A 21,440-nucleotide genomic window follows, 5' to 3' on the forward strand; every position below is an offset into this window, starting at 1 on the left:
TTCATGAGAGACACAGAGAGAGAGACAGAGATATAAGCAGAGGGAGAAACAGGCTCCCCATGGGGAGCCCGATGTGGGACTCAGTTCCAGAACCCTGTAATCACTCCCTGAGCCAAAGGCAGATGCTTAATCACTGAGACACGCAGGCATCCCCCTCTCTCAAATAAATAAATCTTTTTTAAAAATTAAAAATAAATGAATAAATAAATAACTATAATAGCACATGACATCCATAGTCTTTCCTCACTTAAGGAAGAGAGGCCAAGCTCCCTAATTTAGCACAAAGTCCCCCTTGACCCCTTAATCTTGGACCTGGGCTCACTAGCTCTGTCTCTTAGCCCTTCCACTGGAAGTATCCAAGTCGCTGCACCTCATCCTCACAGCACGCTATTTCCTGTGATGCGATAGAGTGGGAGTACGAGGTCACTGTGATCTCATCTGAAATGAGAGAGAAGGATGCTCTGCAGCCACAAAAATAACTAAACATTGAGGTACAGAATAATGATCTAGCTTTGGGTACCCAAAGTAAAGACAGGAACTGCTTTACTGTTGATGAACATAATAGATCATGTTTAGAAAATAAAGGAACATTTTAGAGTCCATTTATGTAGATAATGTTCAGTGTAAAAATTAATCATGACTTTGTAATTGTTTGCCTGACAGGAAAGATCTTCAGCTTCCTAAGATAGAATGTCAAGGTCATCTGTTTACTTGGTCAACTTCCTCCTTTCTGTCCTCATATGTCCCCGGTGGAAGCGTTCTCTCTGGGGACAAAGATCTTCAAATCAGCAGAGTTCAAAGTTTCCAGGAAAGTAAGGAAAAATTCTGCCAGTTATTGGGTATAACAATGAGAGGGGCCACTCCCACTTTCACTCCTTCATTCCCAGGTTCCTGTATTTGGCCATGGGGAAGACAGCACCATATGTTGGTCTCTGAGTCAAAACATACACTGAATCTTATAAAAACAGAACTCAACCTCTCCAGGTTGTTGACTCCCAGCTGGCACCGTAACTGAGTCTTCAGTAAGTTATTCCAACTTTCAATTAGGCTAGCTGATGCCAGATGATAGTGTGTATTTAGACAAGTAATTCCATGGGCATGAGACTATTACTACACTTCCTTTGCTGTGAAATTACTTCCTTAATCACATTCAATGCTGTAAAGAATGCCATGATGGTAAATAAGGCTTTTTTTTTTTTTTAAGATTTTATTTATGTATGTGAGGGACAGCACAAGCAGGGGGGAGGGGCAGAGTGAGTGGGAGAAGCAGACTCCCAACTGAGCAGAAAACCCGACGTGGAGCTAGATCTCAGGACCCTGGGATCATGCCCTGAGCCAAAGGCAGACGCTTAACCAACTGAACTACCCAGGTGCCACTGATTAAGGCATTCTGCGAGTCCACCTATAATGGCACCAGCACAAGCATTATGGGCTTTTAAAAGGCAAGTCCTTTTCCAGAATGTGTCTATTCCCCTCAGGATAAACCTCTGCTCATCCAATTTGCCACCAACTTGGTGGTCCCTACAGGGAAGACTCCTTATCAGGGACACTATGTTGGTGTCCTCTGTTGGCAGACTAAGCATTTAGCAGTTAAGTAGTTAGTATTAACCAGGTCAGCCTTGGTGAGGGCAAGTCCACTTATTGAACCCATGTATTACTTCCATCCATGCCACCATGATCAACCACTTTGTTAATGGGCCTATTAAGAAAGCACTGGATGGCTGGGGAAGAAAGCTGAAAAACATCCACAGAATGTGTCATTTTTGTCTACCTGATTATTAAGAATCTCCTCTGCAGTGGATGTTCTTTAGTGGGCATTCATATGGAAGTCCTCCTTGACAGCCTGTGCTCATCAGAGAGCTCAAGCCATATGCCTCTTCTCCAGAATTCCTTGTCACCAATTTTCCAATATTATTACTTCCAAGTCCCTGACCAACACTAGCAACTGCCCACAAAACTATGCAGATTCATTCTTCTGCCTATCTCTCTAAGCCAGACAAATAAGAAAAACCACAACTATGTTCAAAGTCCTACCCACTGAAAGGAATCATTCTTCACCACTGTCCCTTTGAGTAGGCTTATAATGCCATAGCTATCAACTTTTCAGGCAGGACCAGTATATCATGCAGACTGGTCTGTTTTCCAGGTTCGAACTTTTACTTTCTCAGTCAACCCATTGTAAGGAACATTCCATGTGACCATAGGCATGGAGGAGTCAATGCCATAGGAGTTGGTGCCATATGGATCTGAGCCACCTGTTTGTGCAACTCATTGGTACTTTTTGGACGTGCCCAAGTTTGGTCTCTTATGTACCATTCTTATCTGATGATAGATTGCTGCTGCTTACACCCAACCTTATGGCCAAATGGGTCAGACAACATACAGCTTATGATGGAAAGCTCAGGCTGAATGGTCACTTCATGTCCCATAGTTAGAGTTTCAGTCTCTACAAAAGCCCAGTAACAAGACAAAAGCAGTTTCTCAAAAGGAGAACGGTTAGCTGCAGAAGATGACATATATTTGCTCCAAAATTCTAGAGGTCTGATTTGTGATTCTCCTGTTGGTGCTTACTAGAGCCTCCATACAGCATCCCCATTTTGGGGATATAACCACTCAAGTACTTTTGGATCTGCTGGATCATAAGGCCAAGTGGTTGAATGACTTGTTCTGCAGCCTAAATGTTCTACAGAGCCTTCTCTTGTTCTGATCCCCACTAGAAACTTGCAGTCTTAAGTGTGACTCTGTAGGATGGGCTGTAGTAGCACATTCAAATGTCATCTATGTTGCCTCACAATCCAAAGAGGGCTACCAAACTTTGTGTCTCTTTGTTCATAGTAGGCAGTGTACTTTGAAGGAGATATATCAACATCCTCCAGACCACTAAACTGAAGACATTTCACTGAAGTTCCGGCCCCTGAATTTCAGGGACTTTGTCTCTTATCCTCTTATGCATATGTTTTACTGAGGTATGTAAAGCCCTTCCCACTTCCTGCTTCTCAGATCCAGTCAGCAGAATGTCACCAATGTAATGCACCAGGATGATCTTTTGTGGAATGTCAAGATGATCAAGATTTCTGCAAATTGTTTTGTGTCAAAGAACTGGAGAGCTGACATAACCCTGAGGCAACACTGTAAAGGTATACAGGTAAAAGAAAATCGCTTCTAGTAGTTCTTCCAAATTGGTATAGAGAATAGTCATTAGCCAGGTCAGTGGCTGCAGTCCAAGTACCTGGGGATATGTTGAGTTTTGTTTTTGTTTTGTTTTGTTTTTCTAGTAGAAATACTACATGTAGGACAGGAGCTGCAATTGGAGCCACCATCAGGTTAGGTTTACAATAGTGCATACCTACCATTTGCTTCGACATGGATGGAACTGGAGGGTATATTGCTGAGTGAAATAAGTCAACTGAAGAAGGACAATCATCATATGGTTTCACTCATACCAGGAATATAAGAAATAGTGAAAGAGACTATAAGGGAAAGGAGGGAAACTGAGTGGGGAAAAACTAAAGAGGAAGACAAACCACGAGAGACTCCTAACTCTGGGAAACAAAGGGTTACGGAAGGGGAGGTGGGTGGGGAAAAGGGAAGGGGTGACTAGGTGATGGGCACTAAGGAGGGCACTCGATGGGAGCAACACCGGGTGTTATACTATATGTTGGCAAATTGAATTTAAAAAGAACACACAACAGTGCAGCCAAACTGGTGAATTAAATGAAGATGTGATAGGTATCACCCCTGCCTCTTTCAAGTCTTTATTTTTATTTTTTATTATTTTTTCTTTCTTTCAAGTCATTAACTGCATCATTACTTTCTGCAATTCCTTCAAGGATGCAGTAATATTTGCCATTTATTGTCTTCGAATGGAATAGAAGTTCCAGGAATTTCCATTTAGCCCTTCCTATAACAATGACCCTCTACCAAGGGTAAAGATACAAAGGCTCAGCCTATTGTCCATGGGCAGCTCAGTAGGGCCATCCTATCCCAGTTCCAGTGCTCCTGGTGGGGTTGACGAAAGCGTGTGGCTGTTGTTTTGCAGCCCGACTTCTGCCCCCAACCAGAATGTAGCTGCCTACATTCTCCTGACAGATTCTGCTGATTCTGTAGCACTACTTGTCAAACACCCTGAATGCAGACCTCTTAGAGTCTGCTTTCTAATCTTTCCAGAGAAAGAAAAAGATCAAAGTTCTCAACTCAATATTATAATTGTGCTATATGAGTGTTAATGAAGAAGTCTTATTTTTATTGTATTTACTTGCATTTGGCATGGCAAGGTATCAGTCAATATTTTTATTCTATTCTAATATAGTTAATGATGTGTGTAATTTTTCAGGGATAAGTCAACTGTGATAAGTTAGAAACCCTATCTCTCAGTGATAAGACTGTATCTTATCAAACCTAGGCTATTATTTGATAACAACCCAGCATCCCTATTCCTGTGAATATAAACAATTCTTTTTAGGCAACTAAGTCTGGCATGGAATTGATAATCTATTTCCTTAGAGCACTAATACTCCACGCTGCACAGTACTTTCCACTAATGTTACATATCAGGCAAGATAACTACATGGAGGTTTAACTGTATTTAAATTTAACTTCACATTCACAAGACCGAATATTCTAATAGGATTAGAAAAAGACATTGTTAATCAGTATACATTAAACTGGCAAATTTGTAAAAGGAATTACATGTGATGGACCTATGAGTATAACCAGAAGATGCAGCGGAGCTATTAAATTGTTGGAAGAATTGTAGGAACAATTCTTCATATAACAAAGTTTGCGCACTCAAAGAGATTCTTCTGAATCTCATTAAATGGCTTTGAAAATGCAGAGGAATTGTTAAAGCTCATCACAGAACTGATTTTTTTTTTTTTAAGATTTTATTGAAAGAGAGTATGAGTAGGGGGAGGGGCAGAGGGACAGAATCTCAAGCATGGAGCACAGAACCCAACACAGGGCTTGTTCACAGGAGCCCAAGATCATGACCTGAGCTGAAATCAAGACTGGGCCAACCAACCAACCCAGGCACCCCAAAGAGCTGAATTTTGAAAGAATGTATTTTGTTCAAATATTGGAGCTACCATCCTGAATGTGTTTAATTGTCACGAGGAGCAATACTAAGTAGGTAAACTGAATTCAGTAATGAGACACATATATCCTACTTGAAAAGTAATTTCATTTGGCCAATATTTTTAAAGCTGCTATTTAACAAAATTGGCATTACTCTTGGCTTTCTTAATGGATTGCATTGGAAGTACAGGGGAAAATTATAAGTTTCAACATGTGAAATATATTCAAGGACTCCAAAGGAAATTATGACAAAACAAAAGTAATCACGAGCATTATTGCAATATACTGAAAAAACAATTGTAAGGTGATTTGGATGAAATATAATAGCAAATATTGTTTAAAGTCCTGTCTGTCCATTTCACTTTAGCAAACTGGTTAAATGAACTGTGGAAAATCCATGCACTGGAATACGATACACCTTATAAAGAAATATAAGGAGTAGGGTATTTCTGTGCTGATATGTATTCCAAAAAGTTTACAGGGTCTAGTGTTTGTTAAGTCCTCAATAAATGTTAGCTATTATCATCCCACCAGAATGTAAGCTACATGAACATGTGGAATTCATTTTTGTTTTCTTGACTGCTGTTTGCCAGTGCCTAGAACAGTGCCCAACACACAGTAGGTGCTCAGGAAATACATTTCAATTTTTAATCATGGAAAATTTCAAATATATACAAAAGTAGGGAAAACAGAATAATGAACACCCCTTCCCCATTTCTTTTTTTTTTTTAAGATTTTATTTATTTATTCATAAGACACACACAGAGAGAGAGGCAGAGACACAGGCAGACAGAGAAGCAAGCTCCATGCAGGGAGCCCGACATGGGACTCAATCCTGGGTCTCTAGGATCGCGCCCTAGGCTGAAGGCGGCGCTAGACCACTGAGCCACCCGGGCTGCCCCCCCACCTCCTTTTTTAAAAAACATTTTATTTATTTATTTATTTATTCGTGAGAGACAGAGAGAGAGAGAGGCAGAGACACAGGCAGAGGGAGAAGGAGGCTCCATGCTGGGAACCCGACAGGACTCAGTCCCAGGTCTCCAGGATCACGCCCTGGGCTGAAGGAGGCACGAAACCGCTGAGCCACCCAGGCTGCCCCCCTTCCCCATTTCTATGACCCATCCTCAACAAACTTGCTTCACCTACACTCCCACTCACTTTTGCCCCATGATGGGTTTCAAATCAAACCAAGGCATCATATCATTTCAGCCATAAATACTTAAAATTGCATCTTTAAGTGATAACTCCCTATTACACCTAAACAATTAACAGTAATTTGTTAAAACAATAAAATATCCAGTCATTGTTCACATTTCCTCATTGAGTCATGTATATTTCTATAAACATTTTTATATTTGTATATTTTATGTAAAAATATATTTATATATAAGTATGTATGAATATATTTATATGATCAAAACATATGCATATTGTTTGTTCAAATCAAGACCAATACTGTTGAATGAATCTGCTGATTTCAGGAATGAATTATTCTTTTATGACCTGGAAGGCTGAGTACACTTTGGTGGTGGTGTTATTGTTGTGTTTTTTGGGGGTGTTGGATTTTGTTTTTGTGTTTTATATACACATAAAATTTCCCTGGAAAGATACACAAAATACAAATAACATGGAATTGCTCCCCTGGAGAGGAACTCAGAGTCTTCAGAGGAATAAGACTTCTCTCTCTATTCGCTCTTATGAATTCTAAACCACAAGTTAAAAGTTTTATTTTTTTTTTAAGATTTATTTATTCATGAGAGACCTAGAGAGAGAGGCAGAGACACAGGCAGAGAGAGAAGCAGGCTCCCTGCAGGGGCCCGATGTGGGACTCGATCTTGAAACTCCAGGATCACGTCCCCAGCTGAAGGCAGATGCTCAACCACAGAGCCACCCAAGCATCCCAAGTTAAAAGTTTTAAAAATAAAGTCCTGGGTGGGGGGCCTGGCTGCCTCAGTTGGTTGAGCCTCCCACTCTTTTTTTTTTTTTTAAAGATTTATTTATTTATTCATGAGAGACACAGAGAGAGAGAGGCAGAGACAGAGGCAGAGGAAGAAGCAGGCTACATGTAGGGAGCCCGGTGTGGAACTTGATCCCAAAACTTCAGGATCACAACCCAAGCCAAAGGCAGATGCTCAACCATTGAGCCACGCAGATGTCCCGAGCCTCCCACTCTTGATTTCAGCTCAGGTGATGACCTCAGGGTGGTGAGACTGAGCATGGCATCGGGCTGCAAGGTTAGCGTGCAGTCTACTTGAGATTCTCTCCCTCTCCTTCTGCCCCTTCCTCTGCTTGCTCTCTCTCAAAATAAATAAATACAATCTTTAAAAAAAATCAAGCCCTAAGGACACCTGGTTGGTTCAGTCAGTTGAGCATAGGCCTCTTGATTTCATCTGGGGTCATGATCTTGGGGTCCTGAGATGGAGCCCACCGTTCAGCTCCACACTCAGTGAGGAGTTGGCTTAAGGGTTCTCTTCCTCTCCCTCTGACCCCTCCTGCTCATTATCTTTCTGTCTAAAATAAACAATCTTTAAAATAAATAAATAAAAAGTAAGCCCTAAAACATCATCAAACAGGATTAGTATGGGAAGGTACCAGTGGGAGGGGTGACTGATTGTTCCAGGCCTGCCACAAGATGGCAGCAGAATGACATCAAAGCTTGGTTCCCGACCCTGGAAGGTTTGTCTGGATCAGTGTATCTGCCCCACACACAACGGGCAAATCCTGGTGGTTTCCTGCCCACTTTTACCCTGAGTTGTTGACTGTCGCTGGGCTAAACCATCCCCAGATTCCTGATCCACAAAATCTGTGCAAGATAATAAATGTTGTTTGAAGCTGCTACATTTTGGGATAATTTGTTTTTTGTTTTGTTTTGTTTTTTTTCAAAGACTGATTTATTTATTTATGATAGCCAGAGAAAGAGAGAGAGAGAGAGAGAGAGAGAGAGAGAGAGGCAGAGACACAGGAGGAGGGAGAAGCAGGCTCCATGCCGGGAGCCAGACGTGGGACTTGATCCCGGGACTCCAGGATCGTGCCCTGGGCCAAAGGCAGGCACCAAACCGCTGAGCCACCCAGGGATCCCCTGGGATAATTTGTTTATTGGCAGTGATTAATACACTGGATGTCGTACCAAAAAATTATCAAGTATGGGGGGGTTTGGGCTGTTTTTTTTTTAAGATTTTTTTTTTTAGGGGGGCGCTTGGGTGGATCAGTCAGTTAAGTGTCTGACTTCAGCTCAGAACATGATCTCAGGGTCCTAGGGTCAAGCCCCATGGTCGGCTCCCTACTCAGTGGGAAGTCTGCTTCTCCCTCTGTCCCCCTCTGCCCCTCCCTCTGCTCATGCTATCCTTGTCTCTCTCTCAAATAAATAAATATTTTTTAAAGTATTCTCTATACCACAGCATGGGGCTCAAATTCATAACCCTGAGACCAAGAGTCACATGCTCCACCAACCAAGCCAGCCAGGCTCCCCTAAGTATGTCTTTCTAAAACATAGACTTCTAAAATACAACCACCAAAACCATATCACATATAAAAATTTCAAATTATTTATATAATGAAATATCCAGGCAGTCTAGTTAGTGACACATGCTGACATATTTGGGAGAAGAATACTGATATCTCCTATTTACTTTGAAATATATTGAAAAGGGGATACCTGGGTGTCTCAGTGGTTGACCATCTGCCTTCAGCTCAGGGTGTGATCCCGGAGTCCCAGGATTAAGTCCCACATCAGGCTCCCTGCATGGAGCCTGCTTCTCCTCCTCCTGCCTATGTCTCTGCCTCTGTGTGTGTGTGTCTCTTGTGAATAAATAAATAAAATCTTTTAAAAAATACATTGAAAAAGATATAGATTGATAGAGGTACAGATGGCTAGTTATCTGATAAAGCAAAATAACAAAATGTTATTGTGAAATAAAGTCTAGGTGTTATTTTTTTTTTTTTAATTTTTTTTATTTATTTACTTATGATAGTCACAGAGAGAGAGAGAGGCAGAGACACAGGCAGAGGGAGAAGCAGGCTCCATGCACCAGGAGCCCGACATGGGATTCGATCCCGGGTCTCCAGGATCGCGCCCTGGGCCAAAGGCAGGCGCTAAACCGCTGCGCCACCCAGGGATCCCAAGTCTAGGTGTTAGATACATGAGTGTTCATGCTAAGGTGCCTTCACCTTTTCTGTATCTTTGAAATTTTTTGTAATAAAATATTGAAGGAAATCTATCATTGTTCAAGTTTCCAACTTTCTCAAAAATGTCACAATTTTTTTCTTTTACTCTTTGTTCTTATCAAGATCCAAAAAAGGTCTATGTATTGAGATCGGTTGGTATAGAAGTTGCATGTTCTTTAAACTACAGTATTTTGTCGCCTTTTTGTTATAACAGTCTTCAAGCTACCTAACACAGGGCAGCATAGCTTATATCCTCAGCTAGCTCTCTGAGTTAGAGCTCTTTTGTCCTGCAAGTTGACAAAACCATTTCCAGAAGAGATCTGAGCAATGGTGACAGCAGCTTCTTGATTCAGCCTTCCTGACCCCAGGTCAGTGCGAAAGGAGTGTGTTCTCAACCTCATCCCTGCCGAGGCCACACAGAGCAGTCACTTTCTGAGACTCAAAAGGGCCACATGCTTGGGATTTAATGCTCTATGGTTGCTGTTTTTAAGTGTGTGTGTGTGTGTGTGTGTTTTAAGATTTTATTTATTTGAGAGAGAGAGAGAGTGAGCAAGAGAGAGCAGAGCACAAGCTGGAGGAGGGGCTGAGGGAGAGGGAAAAGCAGGCTCCCATTGAGCAGGGAACCCAATGACATAAGACTCAATCTCAGGACCCTGGGATCGTGACCTGAGCCAAAGGCAGCCACTTAACCAACTAATCCACCCAGGAGCCCCTGTTTTGAAGTTCTGAACAATGTTATCTTTAAATATGTATCTTGTAAGTGAAATCTGACAGTAGAGCCAGCACCAGGGACCTGGGGCCTGACTGCTATGCATGCTCTCTTCTGCCACTCTCCCTGAGACAGGCTCTTAGCTGCCTGTTCTGTGTTCCTGAGGTCCTCCGTTGCCTATGACCTCTGGGGGGAGGACAGGGTGCACCAGTTCCCGCCACTTCAGTCATCATACCATGGCACATTCAGCAGGGAACCTGGTAGGAAAGAATGTTTTGCCCACCTTTGATCCTGGGCTCTTCTTGGCACAGAAGTTGCTTTACCCCAGGCACCATGCTCATGGGAAGGAGAGATGCCTGGTTCAACTTCTCCATCTCTGGCCAGGACACAAGGAGTTGGTGCAGTGGCTGGTGGGGAGAGGGGAGCTGGCAGCCGGTGGGCAGCCTAGTTAGGAAGACATTTTGTCATTAGGCGCATTTGTAGGCAGACAGAGTTGCAGGGCAGGCACCCTAGACACCTGTGTTTGTACTCACCCGAGGAGTATCATTGCCCTTGGGAGCACAGCATTAAATAGCAAATTCAAAACACTATGACAAGTTGAGAGAGATCATAGAAAAAAGAAAAAAAGCTTTATATTTTAGTATTCTTCTCTTTTTAAAAGATTTTATTTATTTATTTGAGAGAGAGAGCATGAGCGGGGGGGCGGGGGTAGGTGGGTGGAGGGAGGGAGAAACAGACTCCCTGCTGAGCAGAGAGCCTGATTCAGGGACCCTGGGATCATGACCCAAGCCGAAGGCAGACACTTAACCCAAACAGCCACCTAGGCATCCCTATACTTTAGTATTCGGTTTTTTTTGTTTTTTTTTAGATATTATTTATTTGAGAGACAGAGAGAAAAAGCATGAGCTGGGGAAGGAGCAGAGAGAGCTGCAGACTCCCAACTAAGCAGGGAGCCCGACACAGGACTTGAACCCAGGACCCCAGGACCCCAGGACCATGACCTGAGTCAAAGGCAGATGCTTAGCAGACTGAGCCACCCAAGTGCCCTTATATTTTGGTATTCTTTTTTTTTTTTTTAAAGATTTTATTTATTGATTGATGAGAGGCATAGAGAGAGAGGCAGAGACACAGGCAAAGGGAGAAGCAGACTCCATGCAGGGAGCCTGATATGGGACTCGATCCCCGGTCTCCAGGATCATACCCTGGGCTGAAGGCAGGTGCTAACTGCTGAGCCACCCAGAGATCCCTATTTTTTAGTATTCTTAATGGCACTTTTTCCCTGCTGTCTCAACAAGGGGTCCCACATTTTCTTTTTTGCAGTCCCCACAAATTAGGTAAAAATCCTGATTAGAAAGTGCTCTCTCGGGATCCCTGGGTGGCGCAGTGGTTTGGCGCCTGCCTTTGGCCCAGGGCGCGATCCTGGAGACCCGGGATCGAATCCCACGTCGGGCTCCCGGTGCATGGAGCCTGCTTCTCCCTCTGCCTATGTCTCTGCCTCTCTCTCTCTCTCTCTCTGTGTGTGACTATCATAAATAAATAAATAAATAAATAATTAAAAAAAAAAAAAAAAAAGAAAGTGCTCTCTCAGTCTTTCCAACCTTTCCATTATTCAATCCCTAGATCGATTTCTTTCTTTTTTTTAAGATTTTATTTATTTATTCATGAGAGACACATAGAGAGAGAGACAGAGACAGAGAGAGAGGCAGAGACACAGGCAGAGGGAGAAGCAGGCTCCATGCAGGGAGCCTGATGCGGGACTCAATCCTGGGTCTCCAGGATCATGCCCTGGGCTGAAGGCAGTGCTAAACCACTGGGCCACCGGGGTTGCCCAGCCTAGATAGATTTCTGTTTTCTTTCCTGAACACTGATGCCTCAGCTGCAGATAACAGGGAACAACTGGGTGAGTGGTGCAAGGGCAGACACTCCCTGAGGATGCCCAGAAATATCTAGAAGATAGATAAAAGTAAGAGAAGCAACTGAGGTCCTTCTTTATTAAATGAGTGGGAGTGAGCAAATTAGAAAACATTTGGGTTACCCTTCCTTCAACAAATATTTATCAAATCCACCCATGTACCAGATGCTGGGAATGCAATAGAGTCTAAGTCAACAGATAGATAAATAGAACAACTACCTTCCTTTCCAGGGTGAAAAACTGACTGCAGAGGCAGAGGTAAGACAGGAAGCAGCAAAGACAGTTGCTATGCAGCTGAGTCATTTTTTTTTTTAAGATTTTTTTTTATTTATTTCCTCATGAGAGACAGAGAGGGGGGTGGGCAGAGACACAGGCAGAGGGAGAAGCAGGCTCCATGCATAGAGCCCGACGTGGGACTCAATCCTGGGTCCCCAGGATCATGCCCTGGGTGGAAGGCAGGCGCTAAACCGCTGAGCCACCCAGGGATCCCCAGCTGAGTCATTTTGGATGCATGTTTAATAAATCCAGAGTCAACTACATGAATTCACAATAAACCAAGAGATCACAAAAAATATTTGTTCAAACAAAGAAAATTATTCTGCCCTCCATTCCACTCAATGAGTGAACAGCATATGCTCCTGAATGAGCATAAGATAAGGGCATAAACTACGGCTTCCTTGGTTCCCATGTCTCACCTGGATGCGTGTGAGTTGAGTGTATTTTTCATACAACATGGCCCCTAAATCCAAATCTAACTTTGATGGTTAGCCAAAGCCACAGCAATCTGTTTTACCATGGGAGGGGAAAGGGGGTGCCTGGTGGCTCAGTCTGTTAAGCATCTGCCTTCAGCTCAGTCATGCATGATCTCAGGGTCCTGGGATGGAGCCCCACGTCAGGCTCCCTGCTCAGTAGGGAGCCTGTTTCTCCCTCAACCCCTCATGAGCAACCGGCTCGTTCTCTCTCTGTCAAATAAATAAAATATTTAGAAACAAACAAACAAACAAAATGGAAGGAAAAAGGACTGTGCTTGACATAATGAAAGATGGAGATAAAAGAAAAGATGGCATCTTACCTTCCAATTTGGTGTCATCTTAAGGTGTTTTCTTTTTGTGTGTGTGTGTGTGTGTGTGTTTTCTTTTTTTAATTCAATTAGCCAACATAGAGTACATCTTTAGTTTCAGATGTAGAGTTTAGTAATTCATCAGTTGCATGGAGATAAACCATGAGAGACTCTTAACTATGAGAAAGAAACAGGGTTGCTGTTGAGGAGGTAAGTGAAGTGATGGGGTAACTGGGTGACAGCCATCTTAAGATATTTTTCAAGGGAAATTTTAACAACACTATTTTCACCTCAGGCACTGACTTGAAAGAATCCAGGTAAAAAGAGACTCTACTATGAGGAAGGAGCAAATCATTGCCGGTTTGTCCCCCCCACACACACACCCCTCCCCCCCAAACACCCCTCCCCGTGCCCCCAGCTTTCCTGCTGCCAGTAGTTGAGACATCCTGTCAATGCTAACTGGACGTGGCCCTTCAAGCCTAGGCTACCAGAGACAGTGACATGGCCTAGCACAGAAAGTGGATCTGAAATGATCAAGTCCTGTCTCTCAACATTTTAAACAAAAACTATAGAAAAGGTTGGTCAGTAGATTAACATAATTTGAAATTTAAAGGTCATGCCATAGGGTCCCTAAAGAGATAACTGCAAGCTGATTGTATAGGGGAGCAGAAATTATAAATAATCAGACTCTGTTGGTTTCAGGACAGAAAGAAGCAGACGATGTGGAATGTGACTGAATCACATCGTTGGGTTGTTAATATTCATCTTTATTAATTTTATTGAGAATGTGCATGAGAGGTATAATGGATTAGAGACAGATTTCTTATTAAATACCTCAAACTGGGATCCCTGGGTGGCGCAGCGGTTTGGCGCCTGCCTTTGGCCCAGGGCGCGATCCTGGAGACCCGGGATCGAATCCCACGTCGGGCTCCCAGTGCATGGAGCCTGCTTCTCCCTCTGCCTGTGTCTCTGCCTCTCTCTCTCTCTCTCTGTGACTATCATAAATAAATAAAAATTAAAAAAAAAAAAAAAACCTCAAACTGAGTAAGGGCATCAGCTCGTTTTTCCCCAGTCCCTTACTCTTAGAGCAATGTGATGAAAGATAGGTGAATTGTCCTTTGTGAGGGGAGGTGGACAGGGGTTGGGGTGACTGGGTGACGGGCACTGAGGGGGGCACTTGACGGGAAGAGCACTGGGTGATATGCTATATGTTGGCAAATTGAACTCCAATTAAAAAAAAATTGTCCTATGTGAGTAGCTATGTAGCCCATTGGCAAGAGACCACGAAAAATAATTTTTCCCTGCTTAAAAATGAGGGGGCAGCCCTGTGTTTACAGATCTATGCAGGGAGACAGAAAACAAGCTAGTGTTGTGGAACCAAGACGGAGAAGACGTGGCGGGCTGGACCAGGGTGAAGGTGCTGGGGAAAAGAGGTGGATGGAGTGAGAGACGCAGGATTCCTCCCCAGGAAGTAGGAATGGGGAAGTAGAGAGCAATGCTGAAACTGGAACCAGTTGACCACACCAAGCCCTGTCCCATGAATGGCAAATCCGAATGCCTACCAGGATAGGGCAAGGAATATGCATAAGTAAACAGGCATAAGATATTAGGGGTTGGTGGGAACCTTAGTGGGTGGAAATGCATGTCCCTATGTCTGTAGCAAACTACTCAAAATTTAGTAACTTCAAATACTAAGCATCTATTATTTCTCATGATTTTGTGTGTTAGCTGGACAGTTCCGATCTGACTCAGCTGGGGCTGGGTGGTCACTCATGTCTAGTGATTGGCTTGGTCTCAGCTAGATCAATGGGGAGTGCCTGGCCTGTTGCCTCATCACCCAGCAGGCTAGCCTGGGCTTGTTCACCCAGTGGGGGTCACAGAGCTCACAAGAGTAGCAAAAGAGGACAAGTCTCAGTGTACAAATATTTTTCAATCCTGTTAGTGTCAAAATGGCTAATGTAGTACTATTGCTTTTGGCCAAAGCAAGTCATATGGCCAAGCTCAGGTTACAAGGGTGGCCAAATTGGAATAAGCTGCAGAATCACACTGCAAAGGGGCACCTGTTTTGCTATCTGCCCCTCCTATTTAAAAGGGCAGCTGCTCTGAAGCTACAGCTGATTGTTGCCCTGTAGCAAAGCAGATGTAGTGTTTACTATTTTTACATAGCCACAGAGGCTGCTTGTAGGCAAACAGGCTTGAGGGATGGAATGTAGAAAGGGCCCACAGCGACCCTCTGGCTGAATACAGACAAGCCTAGTAAGCGACCAGCCTCAAAATATCCACAGGCCCTAACTGACCAATGGGCTATTTACAACCAGGCACAGTTACCAAAGAAGGGAAATTCCATACGTCGCAATGACCCCTCGCAATAACTCCTCATCTTCCCCCTTTAAAAGCAGCCCCCACCCTCTGCCTCCTTGCAGATGGCCTCTCCTCTGCTGTCCTGCCTGCTTCTCCCTTGCAGTGTATTCGATAACCTTTGTTCTGCCTTGGGTGACTCCTTTCACCTCCTATGCCACTGGCTTCCACCAATTGTTGCCCCACATTCGGGATCCCCAACCAATCAGACAGACACCCCATTTAGACACCACAGCAGCTATCTGATAAACTGTTAGAAAGGTGGGTTCTATTTTTTTAAAAGATTTTATTTTTTTATTCATAGACACAGAGAGAGGCAGAGACACAGGCAGAGGGAGAAGCAGGCTCCACGCAGGGAGCCCGATGTGGGACTCCATCCCAGGTCTCCAGGATCACACCCTGGGCTGCAGGTGGCGCCAAACCGCTGCGCCACCGGGCTGCCAGAAAGGTGGGTTCTAATCTACACCCCTCCCAGCCATATAGAATAACACTCATCTCCATACCCTCAAGTATCCAGGCAATCAAGTTAATGATGTAGTCTAGTCAACAAAGTATTTAGGGGGTTCATATTGATATTTGCAATTTATTTAAAAATGTATCAAAAATGGTGAGCATGAGTAATATAGGATTGTCAAAGCACTATGCTGTACACCTGAAAATACGTAACATGATGTGTCAGCTAGACTTCAATAATTAAAATAAATCAATAGGTAATATAAGAATAAAAAATAGAATCTTGGAGACTGTGGGCTATCAGAAACTTGATCGGGCAGCTACTTCAACTACAGCCTCTATCCCCAGTGTTAGTATCTTTGCTGGAGCAAAACGACAGACTCTGGGACTTGGCATGCAGCTGTTGACCTGGCTAATGCCTTTTCCTCCGTACCAATTTTCAAGGACCACCAGAAGTTTGCTTTTAACCATCAATCCAAGGGATGTACCTTCACAGTAGTGTCTTTAGGGCTATGTGAATTCTCCTGCTCTTTGCCATAATATTGTCTGCCAAGTGGGATGCCTGGGTGGCTCAGCGGTTGGGTGCCTGCCTTTGGCTCAGGTCGTGATCCCCGGATCCAGAATCGAGTCCCGCATCGGGCTCCCTGTAAGGAGCCTGCTTCTCTCTCTGCCTATGTCTCTGCCTCTCCTCTCAATCTGTGTCTCTCATGAATAAATAAATAAATAAATCTTTAAAAAAATATATTGTCTGCCAAGATCTTGATCACCTTGACTTTTCACAAACCATAGGACTGGCCCTCTGTAAGAACGACATTCTGGGGATTGGCCCTGATGAGTAAAAAGTGGCAAGTACTTTAAATGCTTTAGTAAAGCATTCAGAATGAGAAGATAGAAAAGCCATTGAAATTTGGAGACTCCACACTTCAGCAAAGTCTTGGGATTTCAGTGGTCTAAAGTATATAAAGATTTCCCTTTTAAGGAACCCTCTTACTCTGTTGGTGGGAATGTGAACTGGTGCAGCCACTCTGGAAAACTGTGTGGAGGTTCCTCAAAGAGTTAAAAATAGACCTGCCCTACGACCCAGCAATTGCACTGCTGGGGATTTACCCCAAAGATACAGATGCAATGAAACGCCGGGACACCTGCACCCCGATGTTTACAGCAGCAATGTCCACAATAGCCAAACTGTGGAAGGAGCCTCGGTGTCTATCGAAAGATGAATGGATAAAGGAGATGTGGTTTATGTATACAATGGAATATTCCTCAGCCATTAGAAATGACAAATACCCACCATTTGCTTCAACGTGGATGGAACTGGAGGGTATTAGGCTGAGTGAAATAAGTCAATCGGAGAAGGACAAACATTATATGGTCTCATTCATTTGGGGAATATAAATAATAGTGAAAAGGAATAGAAGGGAAGGGAGAAGAAATGGGTAGGAAATATCAGAAAGGGAGACAGAACATGAAGACTCCTAACTCTGGGAAACGAACTAGGGGTATTGGAAGGGGAGGAGGGCGGGGGGTGGGGGTGAATGGGTGACAGGCACTGAGGGGGGCACTTGACGTGATGAGCACTGGGTGTTATTCTGTATATTGGCAAATTGAACACCAATAAAAAATAAATTTATTATTAAAAAAAGATTTCCCTTTTATTTTATGATTTGTATTTATTTGTTTGATAGAGTGAGAGCACAAGCAGGCAGAGCACCAGGTAGAGGGAAAGGGAGAAGCAGGCACTGCGCTGATCAGAGAGTCGGATGCGGGGCTCCATCCCAGGACCCTGGGATCATGACCTGAGTCGAAGGCAGATGCTTAACCAACTAAACCACCCAAATGGCCCCAAGATTTCCCTTCTAAGGTAAGACAGTTGCTACAACTCACACTACCTACCACAAAGAAAGAAGCAAAACATTTGGTAGGTGTTGGGGGGATTTTATTATTATTATTATTATTATTATTATTATTATTATTAAAGATTTTATTTATTCATGAGAGACACACAGAGAGAGAGGCAGAGACACAGGCAGAGGGAGAAGCAGGCTCCATGCAGGGAGCCTGATGTGGGACTTGATCCCAGGTCTCCAGGACAGGACCAGGCCCTGGACTGAAGGCGGCACTAAACTGCTGAGCCACCCAGGCTGCCCCTGTTTGGGGGATGTTAGCAGCTAGAACTTAGCTGAGTGTGCTACTTTCTTTGATCCATCTTCAGACTCACCCGTAAGGCTGACTGCTTTGAGCGAGGACCAGAACAAGAGCAGGATGCAGATTAAGTTCAGGCTGTAGGCCAAGCTGCCCCACTGCTAGCGCAGATCCAGCAATATCTCCTACTGCATCGCCTCCTCTCCCTGAATCCAAGCCTATTGTCCTCCAATGGGAATGTCCCGACCAACTGAGGAAGAACAAATGTGAACCTAGTTTACAGACAGTCTTCACAATATGCTGGTACAGCCTGAAGGGGGACAGCTGCAGGGATGAATCTGAAGGACAGAGGTCAAAACTGCAAAAGGGACATTTGATTGTCCATTGTCTGGAGTGGTCAAGAGTATGGAAGAGTATGGAGGTATACGAATTTATAGGCAGGTACTCATGGTCCGAGTGGATGGTCAAAACTTGGAAGGAACAAGATTGAAAGATTAGTGACAAGGAATTTTGGGAAGAAGTATGTGGATGGACTTCCCAGAATATGCACCAACTGTGTTCTATGTGAATGCCCACCAAAGGGCATTCCAAGCTACCCCAACATTTGCTCAGTGTGTCCATAAACAAAGTGGCCAGGGCACCTGGCAGGCTCAGTTGGTAGAGCATGCAACTCTTGATCTTGGGGGGGGGGGGCGGCGGTGTTTCATGCCTCACATTCGGTGTATAGATTACTTAAGAAATAAAGTATTTAAAAAACAAAACAAAGTGGCCATGGTGGCAGGGATGGGCTCAACAACATGGACATCTCCTTACCAAGGCTGACTTGGCTACTGTTAGAGAAAAAGTTATTCTGACACTTATTAAAATGCTAAGGTGGACTCTATTCAGGATAATCACAATATAGGGACTACTGCAAAGGAGTTTATTTTCAGTAAGGGGGAGAGACTGGGCTCAACTCTGAATATCAGGAAAAGTGGGATTCAGAGCCAAAGGGGGTAAGGTGAGTGGATGGAAAATTACTAAGAGGATTGGGAAATTCTTTGGTAAATAGATCTAACAGAATTATTGCTGAAGGCAGGTCAGGGTGATCAAATATTGCCTGGGGGGTTGGGGGGCTGATGAATTTGGTCAGATGTCAAGGATGATCAGAAGTGGGGTTTCAGGAGATTCTGACAAAACTGACTTAGCAGGATTCTTGCTAAAACTGGACTCTGTAAGGATAGAGACAGAAGCTCAAGATCAAGCCTAGTCAAGAAGAGGGCTCAGAGGAGCCTGACCATTCAGTCAAGGAGAAAATCTTTGCCACAACTGCCATTGTCGAGTGCCTAATCTACCAACAGTCATTTTGAGTCCCAAATGTCACTATTCCCAGGAGAATCAGCCTGCTACCTGGTGGCAAGCTGATTACATTGGACCTCTACTATCATGAAGGGGGCAAAGATTTGTCTTCATTGGAATCAACAGAAATTCTGAATATGGACTTGCTTCGCCTATAAAGCTTTTGCTGTCATCACTGTCTGTGGACTCAAGTGCTGATCTACAATCATGGCATTCTACACAGGATCATGTCAGTTCAAGAAACTCATTTCAAAATGAAGGAAATACAGCAATAGGCTCATGCCCATAGAATACACTGGTCTTACAGACACCCGTATACCTAGTATCAACAGACCTAATTGAAAAGTAGAATGATGGGCAGCCAGGGTGGCTCAGCGGTTTAGCACCGCCTTCAGCCCAGGGCCTGATCCTGGAGACCCGGAATCTAGTCCCACGTCATGCATAGGGCTTGCTTCTCCCTCTGCCTGTGTTTCTGCCTCTGTGTGTGTGTGTGTGTGTGTGTGTGTGTATCTCTCATGAATAAATAAATAAAATCTTAAAAAAAAAAAAGTAGAATGACTTCATGACTTGGTCACAGGGCCAAGTGGGAAACAACATCCTGTCTGTGTTACAGGATGATGCACTGTATGCTTTGAATCAGAGACCACTACATGGTACTGTTTGTCCCACAGCCAGAATCTATGGGTCTGGGAATCAAAGGAAGGAAGTGAGTCTCACTATAATAACTAGTAACTCGGGATCCCTGGGTGGTGCAGCGATTTGGCGCCTGCCTTTGGCCCAGGGCGCGATCCTGGAGACCCGGGATCGAATCCCACGTCGGGCTCCCAGTGCATGGAGCCTGCTTCTCCCTCTGCCTGTGTCTCTGCCTCTCTCTCTCTCTGTGTGTGACTATCATAAATAAATAAAAATTAAAAAAAAAAAAAAACTAGTAACTCACTAGAAAAATGTTTGCTTCTCTCCTCAACAATTTCAAGCTCTGCTAGTTTGGAGATCTTAGTCCCCACGGGGAGGAATGCTTACCCTGGGGGCACTTAATTCCTGAGTTGGATTTCCAGGGCATATAGGTGGCTCAGTCGGCTAAGCATCTGGCTTTGGCTCAGGTCATGATCCCAGGGGTCCTAATATCTAGCCCCGCATTTGACTCCTTGCTCAGAAGGAAATCTGCTTCTCCCTCACCTTCTCCCCCACTCCCTCCCTCTCTCTGTCAAATAAATAAATAAAATCTTTTTTTTTAATTTTTTTTTTTAATTTTTATTTATTTATGATAGTCACACAGAGAGAGAGAGAGAGAGAGGCAGAGACACAGGCAGAGGGAGAAGCAGGCTCCATGCACCGAGAGCCCGATGTGGGATTCGATCCCGGGTCTCCAGGATCGCGCCCTGGGCCAAAGGCAGGCGCCAAACCGCTGCACCACCCAGGGATCCCAATAAATAAAATCTTAAAAAAAAAAAAAAAAAGATAAGACTTCCACCTGGACATTTTGGGGCACTATGCCACAGAACCAAAAGGCAACAAAAGCCAAAGCAGCTAATCTATTGGCTGGAATGATTGATCCCTTACCCAGGTAAAACTGGGTTGCTTCTACACAATGGAGGCAAGAAAAACTAAGTCTGGATTCCAGGGGATTCTCTGGAGCCTTTTAGTACTTCCATGCCCAATAGTAAAGTTTAATATAAAACTACAACTGGGCAGCCTGGGTGGCTCAGCGGTTTAGCGCCGCCTTCAGCCCAGGTTGTGATCCTGGAGACCCAGGATCGAGTCCCACATCCAGCTCCCAGCATGAAGCCTACTTCTCCCTCTGCCTGTGTCTCTGCCTCTGTCTCTCTGTGTCTCTCATGAATAAATAGAAATCTTAAAAAAAAAAACAAAAAACCTACAACTGATAAAACACAGGATGCCTGAGGACTCAAATCTTTTGGGAATGAAGGTTTGGGTCAACTCAACCACATAAAGAACCCACAGCAGCTGAGGTTGTGGCTGAGAGCCAGGGAAAGATGGAGAGAGTAATTAAATAAGGAAGCTTTGGACATCAACTCTGACCATCTGACCAACTATGGAAAGGAAAACTGCATATTTCCTCTACACTTGTTACATGCAAGTGTTTATTCTAACCAATCTCTTCTCTCCTTCCTCTTTCCTCTTTTAAAAGACTTATTTTAAAAATTATTTTAAAGATTTTTATTTGCTTGAGACAGAGCACACATGTGGGGGGGCAGGGGCAAGGAGAGAGG

General features: G+C 43.9%; 2 long non-coding RNA genes across 4 annotated transcripts in view; one reads left to right on the plus strand and one right to left on the minus strand.

Annotated features, from left to right (window-relative positions):
* The window catches only part of LOC144321517 (uncharacterized), a 59,327-nt gene that overhangs the window by 32,849 nt on the left and 5,038 nt on the right, over positions 1–21,440 (minus strand). For all 3 annotated transcript variants that reach the window (XR_013387159.1, XR_013387266.1, XR_013387226.1), the window contains exons 2-5: positions 17,948–18,121; positions 12,986–13,095; positions 12,931–12,954; positions 10,230–10,390 (exon numbers count right to left, since the gene is read on the minus strand). This is a non-coding gene — a long non-coding RNA (uncharacterized LOC144321517). The remainder of the gene's footprint in view (positions 1–10,229; positions 10,391–12,930; positions 12,955–12,985; positions 13,096–17,947; positions 18,122–21,440) is intronic.
* Positions 1,032–9,286, plus strand: LOC144322249 (uncharacterized). Its single transcript, XR_013387858.1, has 2 exons — positions 1,032–8,996; positions 9,202–9,286. It is a non-coding gene; the product is annotated as an uncharacterized LOC144322249 (long non-coding RNA).

Source organism: Canis aureus, chromosome 1, assembly GCF_053574225.1.
Source record: "Canis aureus isolate CA01 chromosome 1, VMU_Caureus_v.1.0, whole genome shotgun sequence".
NCBI classification, from domain to species: Eukaryota; Metazoa; Chordata; class Mammalia; order Carnivora; family Canidae; genus Canis; species Canis aureus.